This window comes from Stenella coeruleoalba (genome assembly GCF_951394435.1).
Source record: "Stenella coeruleoalba genome assembly, chromosome: 19".
NCBI lineage: Eukaryota > Metazoa > Chordata > Mammalia > Artiodactyla > Delphinidae > Stenella > Stenella coeruleoalba.
In genome coordinates, this window is record NC_137165.1 from 3,483,412 (window position 1) to 3,499,936 (window position 16,525).

At 49.6% G+C, this 16,525-nt stretch overlaps 1 protein-coding gene and 1 pseudogene across 3 annotated transcripts in view; one reads left to right on the forward strand and one right to left on the reverse strand.

The window, feature by feature from the left end:
* The window catches only part of TEKT3 (tektin 3), a 164,397-nt gene that overhangs the window by 33,895 nt on the left and 113,977 nt on the right, over positions 1-16,525 (forward strand). The window lies entirely within an intron of this gene.
* LOC307177381 (DDB1- and CUL4-associated factor 16-like) lies at positions 11,769-12,406 on the reverse strand (annotated as a pseudogene). Its single transcript has one exon. The product of its transcript is annotated as a DDB1- and CUL4-associated factor 16-like (transcript).

Consider the following 16,525-nt stretch of genomic DNA (forward strand, 5'->3'; position numbering starts at 1 on the left):
ATGCTACTATTTGAGGTACTCGTTCTCCTGCCTGGGCTGTTAGTAGAATTAGTATTTCCCACCAATAGCTGCAAGTTCTGTCTGTGTCTGTTAGAAGCTCATATAATTCATTTCTATGTGTCTTGATATGTTAAAATGTTGTGTGCTTGTCTTTAATTTAGAAAATGTTTATCAAGCACCTACTGTACACCCATGTGGGCTCTGGAGATGTGAGCACGACAGGGACACAAACCCTGAATTCAAGGAGCACATAGTTCAGTGAAGAGGGCATCACATGGCATTTTTGCCTTTTTCCCCCACTTGAGATGTGTCATATCAGCTAGGATCAGGTTCAACTGTGAGTGGCAGAAAATCCCAATAGTGGCTTAAACCAGATAGTAGTTCATTTCAGTCTCATGTAAAAACCTGGGTGTAGGAAGTCCAGCGTGGGAGTGGCCCTCCACAGTGTCAAGAACTTGAGCTCTTTATCTTGTTCTTTTGTATGTGGCTTCTGTTCCCAAAGTCATCATATGGTATAAAATGGTTGCTCTAGCTCCAGCCATCAGGACTGCATTCCAGGCAGCAGGAAGGAGGAAAAGAAAGGATAAAGGTACAGTCCCTCTCTTTAGGGACCTCTCTGGAATGTCGCACATACCACTTCCACTTACATTTTTCGGGCCAGAACGTAGTGTTATGGCCATCTAGTTGCAAAAGCGGTTGGGAAATGTAGTCTTTATTTGTGGTGGATGTGAACTCAGATACAGATCAGATATAAACATCGCACTGGTTTGTGAACAGGGTGCTTGAGGGCTAACAGTATGCCTGAAGGGAGATCAAGGAAGGCTTCCCAGAGGAGGTGACAATGGAGCTGGCCCAAGATAGGCAATGTTTTCTTTCTATGAGATTTAAGAGAAAAAAGCTGGGACTTAAAGGGGAAAGTCAATTTAAAAAATTGAAATGGTTTCCGAACCTTTTTCATTTTCTCAGAAATTCTGTATAAAGTCCTTAGCAAGAGTTATTTGGCCTCACTCAGAGATTATTTGTTGGATGGATGCGTGAACGAGTCAATGGAACGTGTGCGTGATTCCTAGGGTTGTGAAGTAGTTACTCTGGCAGACTTTATTTTCTGAAGATGGTCACAATAATACCCCTACCTCACGTGCTCTTCTGCAACTTGTTCTTGTCACTCCATCAGAAGATGTGGTTTGTTTTGCCCCCCCGCCCCGCTGAGTCTGGCTAAGTGCTGTGACCCCTTTGACCAATAGCATCTGGAAGAAATGATGCCTTGCTGGTTCCAGTAGCAGCCCTTAACTGGCCTTGAGGTTTCCACTTCTTTCCTCCACGTGAGAGGTGTGGCCACCCCGAGGCTGCCCTGCTGCTGAGGGGCCCAGACCACATGGAGAGGCCTGGAGGATGGGGCACCATGGTGGGGAGAGAGAGAGAGACCAAGGAGCATCAGATGCCAGCGTGTAATAACGAAGTTGTGTTGGAAATGGATCCTCCAGTCCCGCTGCCCTGGCTGATGCCACGTGGATCAGAGATGGACTGACCAGCCAAGTCCTTCCTGAATTCCAGACCCATAAGAGCTTAAGTGAAGTAAGCATGGTTTTTAGCACAGCACTGGATCTCTGGAAATCTACCTTGGGGTACTATGTTATGGGGTCTGCAGGCTGTCCCTGGGCGGGGCTTTGCGGGAAGGTCCTGCATAGAACATCTGGAGGGGTGAGGACAGGTCCACAGACAGCAGTGGGAGTGAGTCTCCGTGCAGCCTCTGACAACCAACCCCACCAGAGGAAGAGGGCTCCTTAGGGGAATTGCTTATCTCATGTTGTAGATGAGCCTGGAGCAGCTTGTTGTAAAAACAGCAAGGAAGCTATCAAAGACCTCGAGGGTCATGTCAAAAGGACTCAGGAACCAGCGTGAAAAGGTTCTGACTGGCTAGAGGAGGGATACTTGGACATCCCTAAGAATAAGAGCTGTAATGGATTGAAACAATTCAAATATATTTAAGCCCATGAATTCATTACAAAACCCAATAACCCTAGTCACTTTTGGGTCATGCAAAGCACCCAGGTTATTATTTTGAAAACTGATAGGGACTTCCCTGGCAGTCCCAGTGGTTAGGACTCGGTGCTTTCATTGCAGGGGGCACGGGTTCGATCCCTGGTCAGGGAACTAAGGTCCCACAAGCCTCGTGGCACGGCCAAAAAAGAAAAGAAAAGAAAACTGATAAGGGGAAACAATCCAGGATTTGTCCTGCTTTTCCCATGAACTGCGTCTCAGTGTAGCCAACGAGTCGGCGAGAAGTGTCTCCTTATAGAAGATCTCTGGATGAAAAATGAAGAAGGAATGCTAGAATTAGAATATTACCTGTTGAAACTGCCCGTGAAGTAACTCTTCTAGTCATGGATCATCCACAGCTGCTAACATCACAAAAGGAGACACGGCAGAGTAGACGACACGCCTGCTGATGCTTACAACACCGATTCTGGAAAAGCAAAACTGGACCTGGTCAAGGCTCTCGATCTTACAGCCAGTTCATAGGGGACAGAGGAACACATAGTTCGAGGACACCATGGGGATGTAATCAGCACAGTCCAGACCGTGGGAGTCTCAGTTCCTTCTACACACAAGGAACCAAAGTTTTTATTGTACAAGCCTGTATAATCAAAGAGACTTAAGAGGTGGATGGACCGATTGCAGCCCCCAGGCCTTGTTTGGGTTTGCCGTGACCCCTCAATGGCCTTGTGCTCCTCAGGACATCCTTCCAGCTGGGCTCCAGCTGTCGGTGCCAGGCCTTTCTTTCCCTTCTCTTGGCGTTCCCAAGACAACTGGGTTGGCCCAGGTCCTCTCTTTGTTCCAGGCCAGGCCACAGGTCAGAGGGCAGGCAGTGGACCGCCTGCTGGGATCGTCTGTCCGTCTTTGACTTACTCAAGTGGAGGTGCAGGGCCACGGGGGACCCTCGTAGGGAGGGGTGACTTGTGCTGGTGTTTAGCACCCGGAAGGCAACTTGAGGACCCAGAGAGAGGTTTGATCAACTTCTGACCCAAAGCACTGATTTTCTTCTCATTTTTCTTAGAAAGTCTGAGTGCCAAAGAGACATGTCTGAGTCTGTGTAGCCAGTGATTTGGGAAGGGGGAGGGAAAGAGGAAGGCCTGCAGGAGAGGTGGGAGCTAGGGGTCCGGGCAGTGCCCGCCATGGATTTCGAGTGGGACCTCACGATGAGCTGACGCAGATAGTTGCCTGGGCTTCCCCTTCTCAGTGGCGTATGTTCTGGAGTCTGTTCTCATACTTACAGAGCGTGTGTCCACGGAAAACTCACTCACTGTCTCTGTGCCTCAGTGCCTTCGCTTGTCAAGTTAAAGTAGCGGAACCTACCTGTTAGGCCATGGAGGAGACTTTGAACATCAGATCGGTGAATGTGTGGGAAGCTGAGGACAGTCCCTGGCACGGGGGTTGTGCATGGGGGACCCGAAGCCAGCTCCTGACCCCCGGGTGCCCTAAGTCATTGTGCCGTCGGTGAAGGGAAGGGCTGGGCTCAGCACCTGCTCAGCACCGGGTTCACCAGGGACCCTGGAAGCCCTGGGGCGTCTGGGCTGGTTGGCACCGGGAGGCCCAGGGCTCGCCCAGCACACTGCCTTGGCTGGTCCCTCGGAGGTGACAGCAGCTGGGGGAGAAGCCCAGAGGCACAGCGTGCTGACTCTCGGGGAATTTGCTGCCCACAGAGGAGGGAAAAATGCACCTCTCCAAAGCCGGCAATCAAAGGCCCGGCAGGCCTGTAGGAGGAAAATAACTCGGGCCGTGGATTTTCTTTGTGAGATTTGGAGCCTCGCCATGAACGACATAGACGCGGGTGTGGTTAGCATCATGGCCTCCCCTGTGTGCTGGCAGGTGGCGGGGCTGATGTCACTCTCCGAAGGCTCTTTAACTGGCTCCCAGCTGGGCCCTGGGCCCTGTCACCTGCAGCGCTAGGCCTGTGAAGAGCTCAGAGAGCCACTTCAAGCTGTGGAAGGCTTTATGGGCTGTGTCTTTGGAGGTTCTTGTGAAACCGTGGTCACCTGCCACCCCCAACACTGCAAACCTACCGCTGCCCCTGGCCTTTGCACACGAAGGTGTCCACAGTCTCCGTAGACCCGCCGGGAGAGAGGGTGGAGCTTCTCAGAGCTCATCTCCTTCCTTGCCCGTGCAGACCCTGCAGTGTGCCCGCACTGGAGCCCTGCAGGCTCCATCTCTTATTAATGCCCTTCATGGTGCCCGAGGAGAGGTGACAGGCAGGCCCCAGTGACTCGGGGTCCTAGCAGGGGGAAGGATGCCCAGGGAGAGGGACGGGATGTGAAGAACTAGAATCTGGAGAGAGGATGGATAGAGGAAGGCTTTTGGAGAAGGACAGCAACCAGGCTTTGGCTCGTGGGCAGGAGGAAACGTGGGTCTGTGCCGCAGAACACTTGGGTGTGCATTTTCCTGCCACTAAGTGATGATGCTGTGACACAGAGAGACACGTCTGCCTCTTTCCTGGTCCTGGGCTTTCCCCAGCACGTGCCAGAGAACCCTGGAGACAACGGGACATTGCTGACCATCGTGAGGGAGATGAAGCGCTTGATTGGGTGCAGAGAGGCCAGAGAACACTGGATTCCTGGCTGGGCAGGTTGCAGGCAGGGACAGAGCCGTGGGGGGATGGAGAAGAGTGGATACTGGGAGAGGCATTTGGGAGGGGCTACCTGGGGCGTGATGACTCTGCAGCAGAGAAGTCCAGCCTGGCTCTCAGATGGGTCCCAAGCTGACACCCACAATTACACTGCTCTGTGCCGGGTCCTCCTGGAATCGTGGGGAATTTTCCAGAGTTGGGGTCTCAGGTGAGGTGGGAATTTACACGTTGAACATTCCTTAGAGAAACATGGACATGTCACTGGAGTGGAGGAGACGGGCTGATTCCCATCAGCTTCTGGTGACAGCAATTCTCTGCTGTTCATCCAAAGAGCATCTTATTTCCAAAGAAATAGGCTTATTTCTGCTGAAAGGAGCTTGTTGGAGAGGTGAATTCTTGGGCCTCACCCCAGATCTACTGAATGAGAAACTCTGGGGTGGGACCCGGCAAGCCGAGTCTCAACAGACCTTCCAGGTGACCACACGGAGGCAGGCGACCACTGCTCTCCAGCTGGCTGGGTCTGGCGCAGAGTAAGGTTTTGTATTTGCTCCTCTGGGGGCAGAGACCCAAGTGAGGTCGTGCACACGGTACCTGGGCTAACCCTGGAGCTGGCTGAGCTCCCTGGGGAAGAAGAGAAGAGGAGAGAACACTCCAGGGCAGGGAGCACGGCAAGTGCTGATGTCACAACGCCCCATTTACTCTGATTCCAGGCTCCTGGACCACCTGGGGGCAGCAGAGAGAGGATGGCTGGCGGCAGCAAATAGAGGACCGAGGGGGGAGGGGGGATCCAGGACCGGGGGACGTTTGCGGGGGAGAAATAAGCCCTGGGCAGGAGAACTACCAGGATCCTGAAGGAAGTGTGGGGAACCGCAGGAGCCTCTCAGGTAACAGCCGGGTGTGTGTGTGGGTCCTATCTCACACCTTGGGACGCCAGGTGTGCCAGAGAGGAGAGTCAGGGATGAAGGTGAAAAAAGCACAGACCCAACCGGCCCGAGGCCGAGCCCTCCACAGCAGGAGCCTTCCTGGAGCCTCCGCGTTCCTTGCCGGTTCCCGATTGGTCTGGTCGCGCTCCGCCCGCCACACCCGGACTCTTGTAACCCTCCTGAGGTCCGGAGTCTGATTAACTTTGCAGACGACTCGGGCATGTTTTTAAAAACGGTCAGGTGACTCCACAGTGCAGTCAAGGCGACAAGTCTACTTGAGCAGCAAAGCAAACCCAAACAAACACACAAAACATACCCACGTTTCCTCGCTGGAGGTGTGGGGCGGGGCTCCTATCACGTTCGCTCCGGAGCTCAGGACCCAGGAGATGCTCGGCCGGGACTGGGAAAGTATCTCCTTAGCTCTCACGGTTAAGAGCCTGTAGGAACCCATAGGGGAGAAGGTTGTTACAGCCACCCGGACAGTAGGTTTTTTAAAAACTGGTGATGAATATTCCAGTTGCTTATTTAAAAATAATTAAGAACAGGAGGAAAAAGGGTCAGTAAATAAACACAACAATCTGTAAACCTTGAGATCAGTGAGGCCACAGTGTAGACGGGCGAGGGGAAGGGGAGCAAGGACTCCTTTCCACGGGAGAGGGGGACCTGGGCCCACAACCCAGACCCCCCCAGAGGCCACCCTCTCTATGCCGGCAGCTCTGGTTCTGCTCTTGTTGAGCTGCGTGGAGTTGGTGAGAGAGAAGCAGAAAGGTGAGGGGCAAGAACGCAGGGGACCAGAGCCCGGGGTTCAGTTCAGATTCTGCCCCGTGTCTGGGAGATGGTCACTGACCAGCCTGGGGTCAGGGAGCTGGTCCTGCACGCCTGACCCTCTGGGTCCCAAGGTCACAGTCTTCCTCCAGGCCTCCACCAGCACTTCGCTCCCTCCTTTTCAGCGGACATTATTTCAGGGGTGTCTTCTGAGCGCTCACAGCTGGGACTTGTGCAGGGTATAAAGATGCTTCCTCCCCGGTTGTGGACGGTCAGGCCCCTATGGCCTGGGCCTGCCCGCAGGGCAGCGATTCCAGCGGCCTCTCTTTGCGCTCTTGGTGCTTCCATGAGGGGTCTGGAGCTTTCAGGCTGAGCAAGAGATGACCCCGGGGGTCCCTCCTCCTCTCTCTGGTCAGAGTGCGGGCCCTCGGCTGTCGTATTGGAATGGATTAGTGTGTGTGTGTCTTTGTGTCTGGTGTGTGTGACTGTGAGTGTATGTGTCTGTGCCTGTGTGTTTACGTGTTTGTGTTTCTTTGTGTGTCTTTGTGCCTGGGTATATGTATTTGTATCTGTGTGTGTATTTCTGTGTGCCTCTGTGTGCTTGTGTGTCTCTGTGTGTGTATGTGTGTCTCTGTGAATGTACATGCGTGTTTGTGTGTGTACGTCTGTATTTCTGTGTGCGTGCCTATGTGTACATGTTTGTGTGCATCTTTGTGTGCGTGTGTGTCTGTGTGTGCACGTGTATGTGTGTGTGCCTGTGTGTGCATCCCTGTATGGGTGTGTGCCCACCCTCCCACTTTCGAGCCCCTCCGAGGCTGTGCGTTCTGTCCTTCCCGCCCGGAGGCTGTCAGTGGGCGCCAGGCCTTGGGGAGTGCTGGGCCTTGGGGAGTGAGGAAGGAGTGGCAGCTGGTACAGGCTGCTCCCTGGGGAGTTTTGGCAGAGAAAAGGAGGAAAATAGAAGTCAGGGAAGCTTGGGGTCAAGAGAAGAATTTTCTAGGGGAGGGGAGACTTGGGGATGTTTGAAAGCAGAAAGGGAGGGACATTTGGAAAATGCTGGTGATGAGAGCAGGGAGTAGGGCCAATGGGCGGGGCGTGCGGAGGGGACGGAACGTGGAAAGTGGACGTCAGCACAGCTGCTCTCCGTCCCGGGCTGGTCACCAAGCACCCAGATTGCTCACACACCCAGCTGCTGTGCTGGTGCTGTTGGGAATGAGCCCTGACCAGCAAAAGGGGCAGGTAGAAGGTGCCAAACACCAAGCCCAGGCCAGGAGCTGCTCTCTGCCTTTAACAGGCTCAGCATCTCATGCGACAAAGATGTATCAGCCTCTCACACCTGAAGGCTTGCCTGGCATGTGGATCTTCACCCCATCCCCATCCCCTCCCCCTCCCCTCCCCACCTCCATCCCCACCCTCCCCCTCCCCCTCCCCCTCCCCTCCCCACCTCCACCCCCACTCCTCCCCTCCCCTCCCCTCCCCACCTCCATCCCCACCCCTCCCCACCTCCACCCCACCCCCTCCACTCCCCCTCCCCACCTCCATCCCCACCCCTCCCCCTCCCCCTCCCCCTCCCCTCCCCACCTCCACCCCCACTCCTCCCCTCCCCCTCCCCTCCCCACCTCCATCCCCACTCCTCCCTCCCCCTCCCCTCCCCACCTCCATCCCCACCCCTCCCCACCTCCACCCCACCCCCTCCACTCCCCCTCCCCACCTCCATCCCCACCCCTCCCCCTCCCTCTCCCCACCCATCCCCCTCCATCCCCACCCCCATCCCCATCCCCATGCCCATCCACATCCTCACTTCACTAGAGAAAAATGAGGCCAAGAGAGGTTGGTAACTTGCCCAAAGTTACACAGCTGGTAAATGACAGAACCAGGACTGGAGCCCAGCGCCATCTGACTCCAGTGTTCAAGCTCTGGACGCCTCTGTAGCATTGGGTTCCTGGTCCCTGGTCCCCCTCTGACCTCTGGCTCTGTTGCCTGCTTGATCTTCTAATATTGCTTTGCCTGCTCCTGAGTTGGCCCTTCACTGTTGAAACCTCAGCCAGCCTGTGTGCCAGTTCAGATTTTCCCACCAGCTACTGGCCCCTGTTTCTTCCCCAGGACCTCAGGCGACGTCCCCAGTCCCTGTTTTCCTCAGGACACCACATTTCTGGTGACGGGACAGACAGACATGCGGGAAGACAGGAGGGTGCTGGTGACAAGGCATTTCCAGTTGGATCGGGCCAGTGTCATGCCTCGTGGCCCCTGGTAAATGTGTGGTGGGGAGTGGGCTGCAGAGAGAGAAAATGGGGAGCCGAACCCAGAGCTCACAGGGCTTGGCGCTGTGGGGAATGTGCTGGGAAATCAAGGAGAAAGGAAGGACGGGTTGCCAACTGGCGGGGAGCACGTGGTTGAAACCAGACATCAGGAATGTGGAGCAGGTCAGGCCGGCTGCCTGGCAAATACTTGGCCCACTTTGATTTTCAACTTTCATTGTTTATTTCTAGCATAAATGTTTATTCCACCTTTGTAATTCTCAAGGTTTTTAGGAACATGGGAAAGAATGACTTTGTCCTGGTTTTTGACACTTAGTTTTGGCTATGGAGAGACAAGACCCAATTAGCTAATTACAGCCTAAAAGTCACTGGCTGGTGGCCAGGGCTTCTCTGAGGGGGAGGCTGCCTACAGGATGTCTCCAGGCCCTGCGTTCTTCTCCAGCCACCCCGGCTCACCGAGAGCCTGACCCTCCCTGACCCTCCCCGACCCCATGGCCCTCTGGGTTTTCCACCACACCTGATCCTTTTTTTCTTCATCCCACACCCTTCTTCCCAAGTCTCCTCTCTGACGCTAAAGAGACTCCCTCCCCCACATCCAGACCCACCCCAGACTGGTGGCCTTACCACCAGTGGCGGGGTTGTGGCTGACACCCAGTTAGTCTCCACAATCCTCCGTTTCCCCTTTCCCTTTCAGCTTTTGCTCCAGTCCTGCCCACCCTCCCTACTCCTTTTTCTAGCCCTGCCATCCTTATATCTTTAAAGCATTTTTTAAAAATTGAGATGTATCAATACATCAAGTGCACTGAGGCATACATTTTATATCTTTGTGATGTTTCAAAAGTGGATGCCTGGCAACGACCGTCCACATCAGGAAGTAGGACAGTGCCACCCCCAGGAGTTCCCCTCCAGCCCCCTCCCATCACTTCCGTCTTCTTTAATCCTTAGAGGTAACTGCTCTCTCGAATTTATGGTAATCAATTATACCCGTGCTTTACGCTGAGGAAGTGTATTCCTAAACACTATTTTGCCGCTTTTTTTTTAATTGCAGTATAGTTCATTTACAATGTTGTGTTAATTTCTGCTGTACAGCAAAGTGATTCAGTTATACACATATAGACATTCTTTTTCATATTCTTTTTTTTTTTTTGCATGTACAAAGCTGTTGGTTTATTCAGCAGGGAAGCTGAAGAAAGGCTTCCTTTGGGAATGAACAGCAAAAATGTGTTCATGAACAAGGCACTTTTATACACACACACACGAACATATTATGGTTACATAAGCATCAACATATTTTAATTTTTAGACCCTGCTACCTCTTCCCACCTTCCCCTAAAAGAAAGAAAGAAAGAAAGAAAGAAAGAAAGAAAGAGGTTTTTGTAACATTTTAAAAACCAACTTCATAGGACATCTACAAAGGAACAGTTACCGATACATTCAGTTACACTAACATTAGATGGTTTCAGTTCAGTAACAATTTTCCATTAACAAATATTTTTTTCTATCCACTACAATTCTCTCCTTTTTCCTCAAGAGGAGACCACTAAGGTTCAGCAGAAACTACTCATTAGGTTATAAACATTCTTCTCTCTCCTTAAAGTTGCTATACATTTATAGAATTTGTGATTCCATTAATGCTTCAATTTTTTTTTTTTTTTTTTTTTTTTGTGGTACGCGGGCCTCTCACTGTTGGGGCCTCTCCCGTTGTGGAGCACAGGCTCCGGACGCGCAGACTCAGCGGCCATGGCTCACGGGCCCAGCCGCTCCGCGGCACGCGGGATCCTCCCGGATCGGGGCACGGACCCGTATCCCCTGCATCGGCAGGCGGACTCGCAACCACTGCGCCACCAGGGAAGCCCCAATGTTTCAAGTTTTTGATGCCACAGTGTATACAGCACTTAATTATGGAGAATAGGAAAAAGCAAAACTAAAATAAGGAAGGATATGTGATATATCTTTAACAATCTGTTTTCTGATTCCCTTTAGAGGCCCAGTTAACCAGGATCACACAAAGGTTTCACTCTTTATTGTAGGTGTGTGAAAAGACTTACTGGTCTCATGCATTTTATGTATGTTGATTTCTATGTTTTGACTCATCCAAATAAACACAGCAAGACTCATTTACAAGGATACATATGCTTTCTATTCAGCCAGAAAAGAAAAATCTACAGCTAGATGTAGAAAAGCAATGATGCTAAAAAACCTCTTCAACTTCAGACTGTATTAGGCTGAGATTTTCTGTAGTAAGTTTCTTTAAAGTTAGAAGTGTTCCTGAAAAGTTTGCAATGGATGTGGAAAGTACATGAAGTACTGCTCCAGGAAGCATCATACAGATGAAATACTTTAATCCACTAGCATAAATGCTCTCTTAGTTTTTCCCCATTGGTCTTTGGAATGGGTTTTATTTGCTCTTGACTAAGGTCTGGATGCCAAGATGCAGGAAATATATTCCCTACAGAACAGGTGTCTGTTTAATCCCCAGGTATGATCTTATAAGCCAGGTTAGCTAGAGACAGACTGGTGGGAGCCTATAAAATGTTTATGCTATAACTGCAGGTCCCATAATAGATCTGGGGTAGTGTAGGCTACTACTGCACTCCCTCCCCCCAAAATAGGAACTCCTAAAAGGTGCCTGCCATATGTAGGTCTACCAATATAAAAACTGGGAGATAAATCCATATTCCCACCATTTTTTAAATCTGGTTATTCAATTTAATTCAACTACCTCCCTAGAAATGAATATCAGAGAAAAGTATGCTCAGAAAGGTATTACTGGGAGTAGCTAACTTATCACTTTCCACAATGGCTGTTCTGAAGGTTGGGTAACAAATAGGGTAGTGGCCTCCTTTTCCTTCCCATTAATAATTAGGTATCTAGTTAAGTCCATTAGATAGGCAGAGTAAATTGTGGGGAGCACTGAGTGTGGAGAATAGTCAACTTATCTCATGTAATAAGGTCCCTTTTGACTAATTCTCTACTGAAGTTCACATTTTAGGTCTTCCAAAGGGAACGCTCACAGCGAACATCTTCTGTAGTTGAGTTACAGGACCCTTGGGTATTATATTCAGTACTTGATCGTATTTTGACATATCAGGACAGGGCATAGTTTGGTCGGGAAGACGTTAGTTTCTCGACTGCGGGCTGTGGAACTGCATTCCTTTCTCAACTGGCAACACAAGAGATAGGAGAAGGAACGGTGCATCTTTATCGTGATGCAGTTAGGAGTCTGTTAACTGCCTTTTGGAACTCAGTGTAGGAGTAAGTAGTGTGGATGGGTTCAGTGCGGGTCGTGTCCTTAACTGTTTTAGTTAACCAGCCCCAGCAACAACCAGAAACACACGAGTTAGGAATTTGTTTTAGGGACTCAGGTATGGGAGTGGCTGTACTCAATGTTTGGCTTAACTGTTCGGTGGCAAAGCACGGTACTCCATTGAGAGTGGCACGATCTCTAGAAAGCCGGCTGGGACTCATAAGGGGCTTTTGCAAAGGTGGGACTCCACAAGAGCCTGGAGGAGGCCACTCAGGAATTGGTTCCAGTTTGGGTCTCTCGAAGTATATGGACTGGTGTGCTAGCAGCCAAGAGTTTAGCATGACACAACCGGGAATTAGGATTTAAAGGTTCCCAAGCTGTAGGATATTTTAAAAGGCACTTAACCGGCCAGGCAAGACTCTCAAGAGGTGTTAGGTGGGGCACCACAGGGTCCTCTTCTTCAGAGGAATCCCACTCTTCCCCAGAACTCTCATTTAGGTAGTTAGCGTGTGTTCAGCGTTTTCTTAGCGTTTTCTTCTTCCTCACTTTCTGATTCTGATAAGGGGTCAGGAGAGGGATTTCTAGGACCCATTAGAACAGAACAATGGGATAGAAAAAAAGGTACCAGAAAAAGGTACCAGTATAAGCCAGTAAAACACTAACACTGGCAAACAGAAGCAGAAGATGAGAAATCCTTTCAATAGGATTCATTTGTCTGTTTCTCAGTCTGTTACACACACACGGTATGCCTCTGGCTCGCACCACTGTGCAGTTCTTCAAGATTATGCTGTATGTTCTTCACTTACAAAGAAGACAGCTCACTTCTCAGGACCAGTTCAGTGTGTAAAAGTTAGTCACTTATCAGTGGCACAGGTCAGAGTCTCTCCTTCAAATGCTGGCTACCCAAGAAGAGAAGGGGTCCTCATCTAGGCAAGCTGATTTTCTTAGCATGGTCTCAACTGGTTGTGAAATTATGAAGAGACACTTTGTGTACTCTTTTTTGTTGGCAGGGATATTATATCTATTTGGTAATGAAAAGAAACTCAGTGGTCGCCTTCTTCGTCTGCTGGTGCAGCAACTTTTGTGCAGGGGGATGGTGGGACGAGTTGTCAAGGATCTGTCTGGTGTGCACAGATCCAATGTTTTCCATAGGTAGTGCAAATGCCCTTGGAAACTGGTGACTTAATTGTTGCACTATCTGGAAAGGTAGGCTTAACCTGTGAATGAGAAGACCAAGGAGGATCCTTTCTTCTTCCTTGCCTCACTCCCAGGTGCAAGACCTGACTAAGCCTAGCGCCACCAGCTGTTCCAACAGTCGCTCCTCCGCAAGGCTCGCATTCCCCATAGTCTTTTCCATTGTGGTTTATCACAGGATATTGAATACAGTTCCCTGTGCTATACAGTAGGACCTCGTTGTTTATCCATTCTATATATAACAGTTTGCATCTGCTAATCCCATACTCCCGATCCATCCCTCCCCACCCCGTCCTCCCCCTTGGCAACCACAGGTCTGTTCTCTATGTCTGTGAGTCTGTTTCTGTTCTGTAGATAAGTTCATTTGTGTCATATTTGAGATTCCACATATAAGTGATATCATATGGTATTTGCCTTTCTCTTTCTGACTTACTTCGCTTTGTATGATAACCTGGCTCCATCCATGTTGCTGCAAAGGACATTATTTCATTCTTTTTTTACGGCTGAGTAGTATTCCATTATATATATATATATATATATATATATATATATATATATATATATATATATATATGCCACATAGTGTTTATCCATTCCTCCGTCGATGCACATTTAGGTTGCTTCCATGTCTTGGCTGTTGTAAATAGTGCTGCAATGAACATTGGGGTGCATGTATCTTTTTGAATTAGAGTCTCCTCCAGGTTTATGCCCAGGAGTGGGATTGCTGGATCATGTGTATTTTGCCTGCTTTTTGAACTTGATGTAAATGGACTTATACTACATATACTCATGGGTGCCTGGCTTCTTTCAGTATTTTGTTTGTGAGGTTCTGTCGTGTGGTTGCACACAGGTGTAGCTTATTTATTTCCATTGCTACGCAGTGTTCCATTGAATGAATGCACTGCTGTGTATTTTATCCATCTCACCCTAGATGGATATTTGGTTTATTTCCAGTTTGGGGTGTATTATAAGTCATGCAGTTATAAATCTTCTTGACTGTGTGTTTTCATGTTACACGGTTCTGAACTTGGGTGTGGAGTTGCCGGGTCAAAGAGTGGGTGTATGTTTGTGTTCAGTAGATGAGGTCCAACTGTTTTCAGATTCATTCCCACTGGCAGTTATGAGCTTTCTCATTGCGCTACGTCTTCTTTCTACTTGTCAGCTGAAAAAGTTTTAGCCATTCATGTGGTGGGGTATAGTGCTATCTCCTGGTGGCTTTAATGTGAATTTACCAGAGGTTGAGTACCTTTTCCTTTGTTTATTTTGCCATTTGGAATATCATCTTTTGTGATATACCTAAAGTCTCTTGACCAATTTTCTATTTTTTTGTCTTTTTTTTTTTGGTTAATTATAGGGATTTTTTTAAATTTTAAAATATACTCTGTGTATAAACCCTCTTCTGTCATATGGACTACAAAAGTCTGCTTCCACACCGAGGTTTGACTTTTTATTTTCTTAAGGGCATCTTTCAGTGAACAGAAATTCTTAACTTTAAGAAATCTTTTCCTACATTGAGGGCATGAAGATAGTTTCCCATTTTACCTTCTAGAAGTTTTATTGTCTTACTTCTAACATACAGAAGGACAACCCACCCAGAACTGATTTTTGGGTCCTGTGAGAGGGTAGGAGTTAAATGTAATGATTTTTCCACATGATTATTCAAGTGATCTAGCAGCAGTTTTGAAAATAATGTTCTTCACTCGCTGCGCTGCAGAGCCATAGAGAAGTGGGTGTTTTCTGAGCTTTCTATTCTATGCCATTTGTCTATTTATCAATTGTGTACCAGTTCTACACTGTCCTAATTATTCTGGCTTTATAAGTTTTGAAACTCAAGCATAATGCATTCTTCAGGTTTGTCCACCTTTGAGTTACCTTCTCTATTCTTAGCTTGCCCTATGTCCATATATTCAGCACATTTAAGAATCAGCTTGTGAGTTTCTGCAGACACTCTTCAATGGGTCGAGATGACATCAAATCTACAACCCAATTTAGGAGAACTGTCATTTTTACAGTGAACATGGCATATCCCTCCATTTATTTAGATTTCTAAACATGTTTTCTCAATAATGTCTACTTCTCTACAGAGAGGACTTGCACATCTTTTGTTGGATTTATCCCTGGATTTGGCATTTCTGAGGCAACTGTAAACAGTATCTTTTTAGTCATTTGTTTCTGGCTGGTATATGGAAATGCAGATGATTTTGGTACGTTGTCCTTGCCTCGAACAAGCTTGCTAAACTCACTAATTCTAATAGTTTATTTGTAGATTCACCTGGGTTTCTACACGTGCAGTCAGAGTCTTCCCTCCGTGTGTGCAGGGGATTGTTCTAGGACCCCTTGTGGTTATCAAAATCCAGGGATGCTCCAGTTCCTTACGGTTGGCCCGGTATCTGCGAGTTCGGCGTCCGTGGATAGCGGGTGGGAGGCAACTGTACACTGGTTAAGAGCACTGGCTGTAGAATCAGATTGAATCCGAACCTCAGCACTTGACAAAGGTAGGGCTTTGAGAGGGTTGCTTGGTGTTTCTGAGGCTCATTTCTCCCCCTACAGAACAGGGACGCTGTGTCATAGGTGTACAGCGACGAGGAATGAATGACATGGAGCGTGTCCCTCTGGCGGCAGTGCTGGCACTCACGGGCCTCCCTTTACACTTGTTACCCCGGTCCTTGTCCCCATGCCCACCTTTCCCATGAGCTCCACAGCTCCCCAAATTCTGGCTTTCACCCTGTCCTCTTATGGAGTTGCCCTCAAACTTGCTCCTAGGGTCAACGTCAACAGGCTTATCTGGTCCTTGAGTTTCTTGACGTTTCTGTGGCCTCGACATGTCCATCTCTGTGACGTCTTTTTTCTGACACCAAGTGTGTGAGGTTTTGCACACCAAACAATTCTTCCATCCTCCACCCCCAGGTGGGTGTCCTACAAATGACTTCAATTCAGATGCTGTCTACCTGGAGAGCATCACGTCCCACAGACTGAGGGCTCAGCCCCACAAGACTGCTCCCACTTCAGTTCAAGGGGCTGCCTCTGCTTCTGACCAACTGGCTATAAATTTGGGGGTTCCCATCACCTCTTCCTTAGGTTTGCTCACAGAACTCAGGAAGTGCTTTACTGATGTTCACCAGTTTATTGTAAAGCAGAGGTCCCCAACCCCTGGGCTGTGGACCGGTACTGGTTGGTGCCTTGTTAGGAACTGGCCCGCACATCAGGAGGTGAGCGGTGGGCGAGCGAACGAAGCCTCATCTGCCGCTCCCCACCACTCGCTACCACTCCCCATCGCTCCCCACCACTCCCCGTCGCTCCCCACTGCTCCCCACCGCTCACCACCGCTCAGCACCACTCCCCACCGCTCCCCGTCACTCCCCACCACTCCCCGTCGCTCCCCACCATGTCCCACCGCTCCCCACCGCTCCCCATCACTTACCATCGCTCACATTACCGCCTGAACCTTCCCCCACCCCGCCTCCGGTGGAAAAATGATCTTCCACGAAACCGGTCCCCAGTGCCAAAAAGGTTGGTG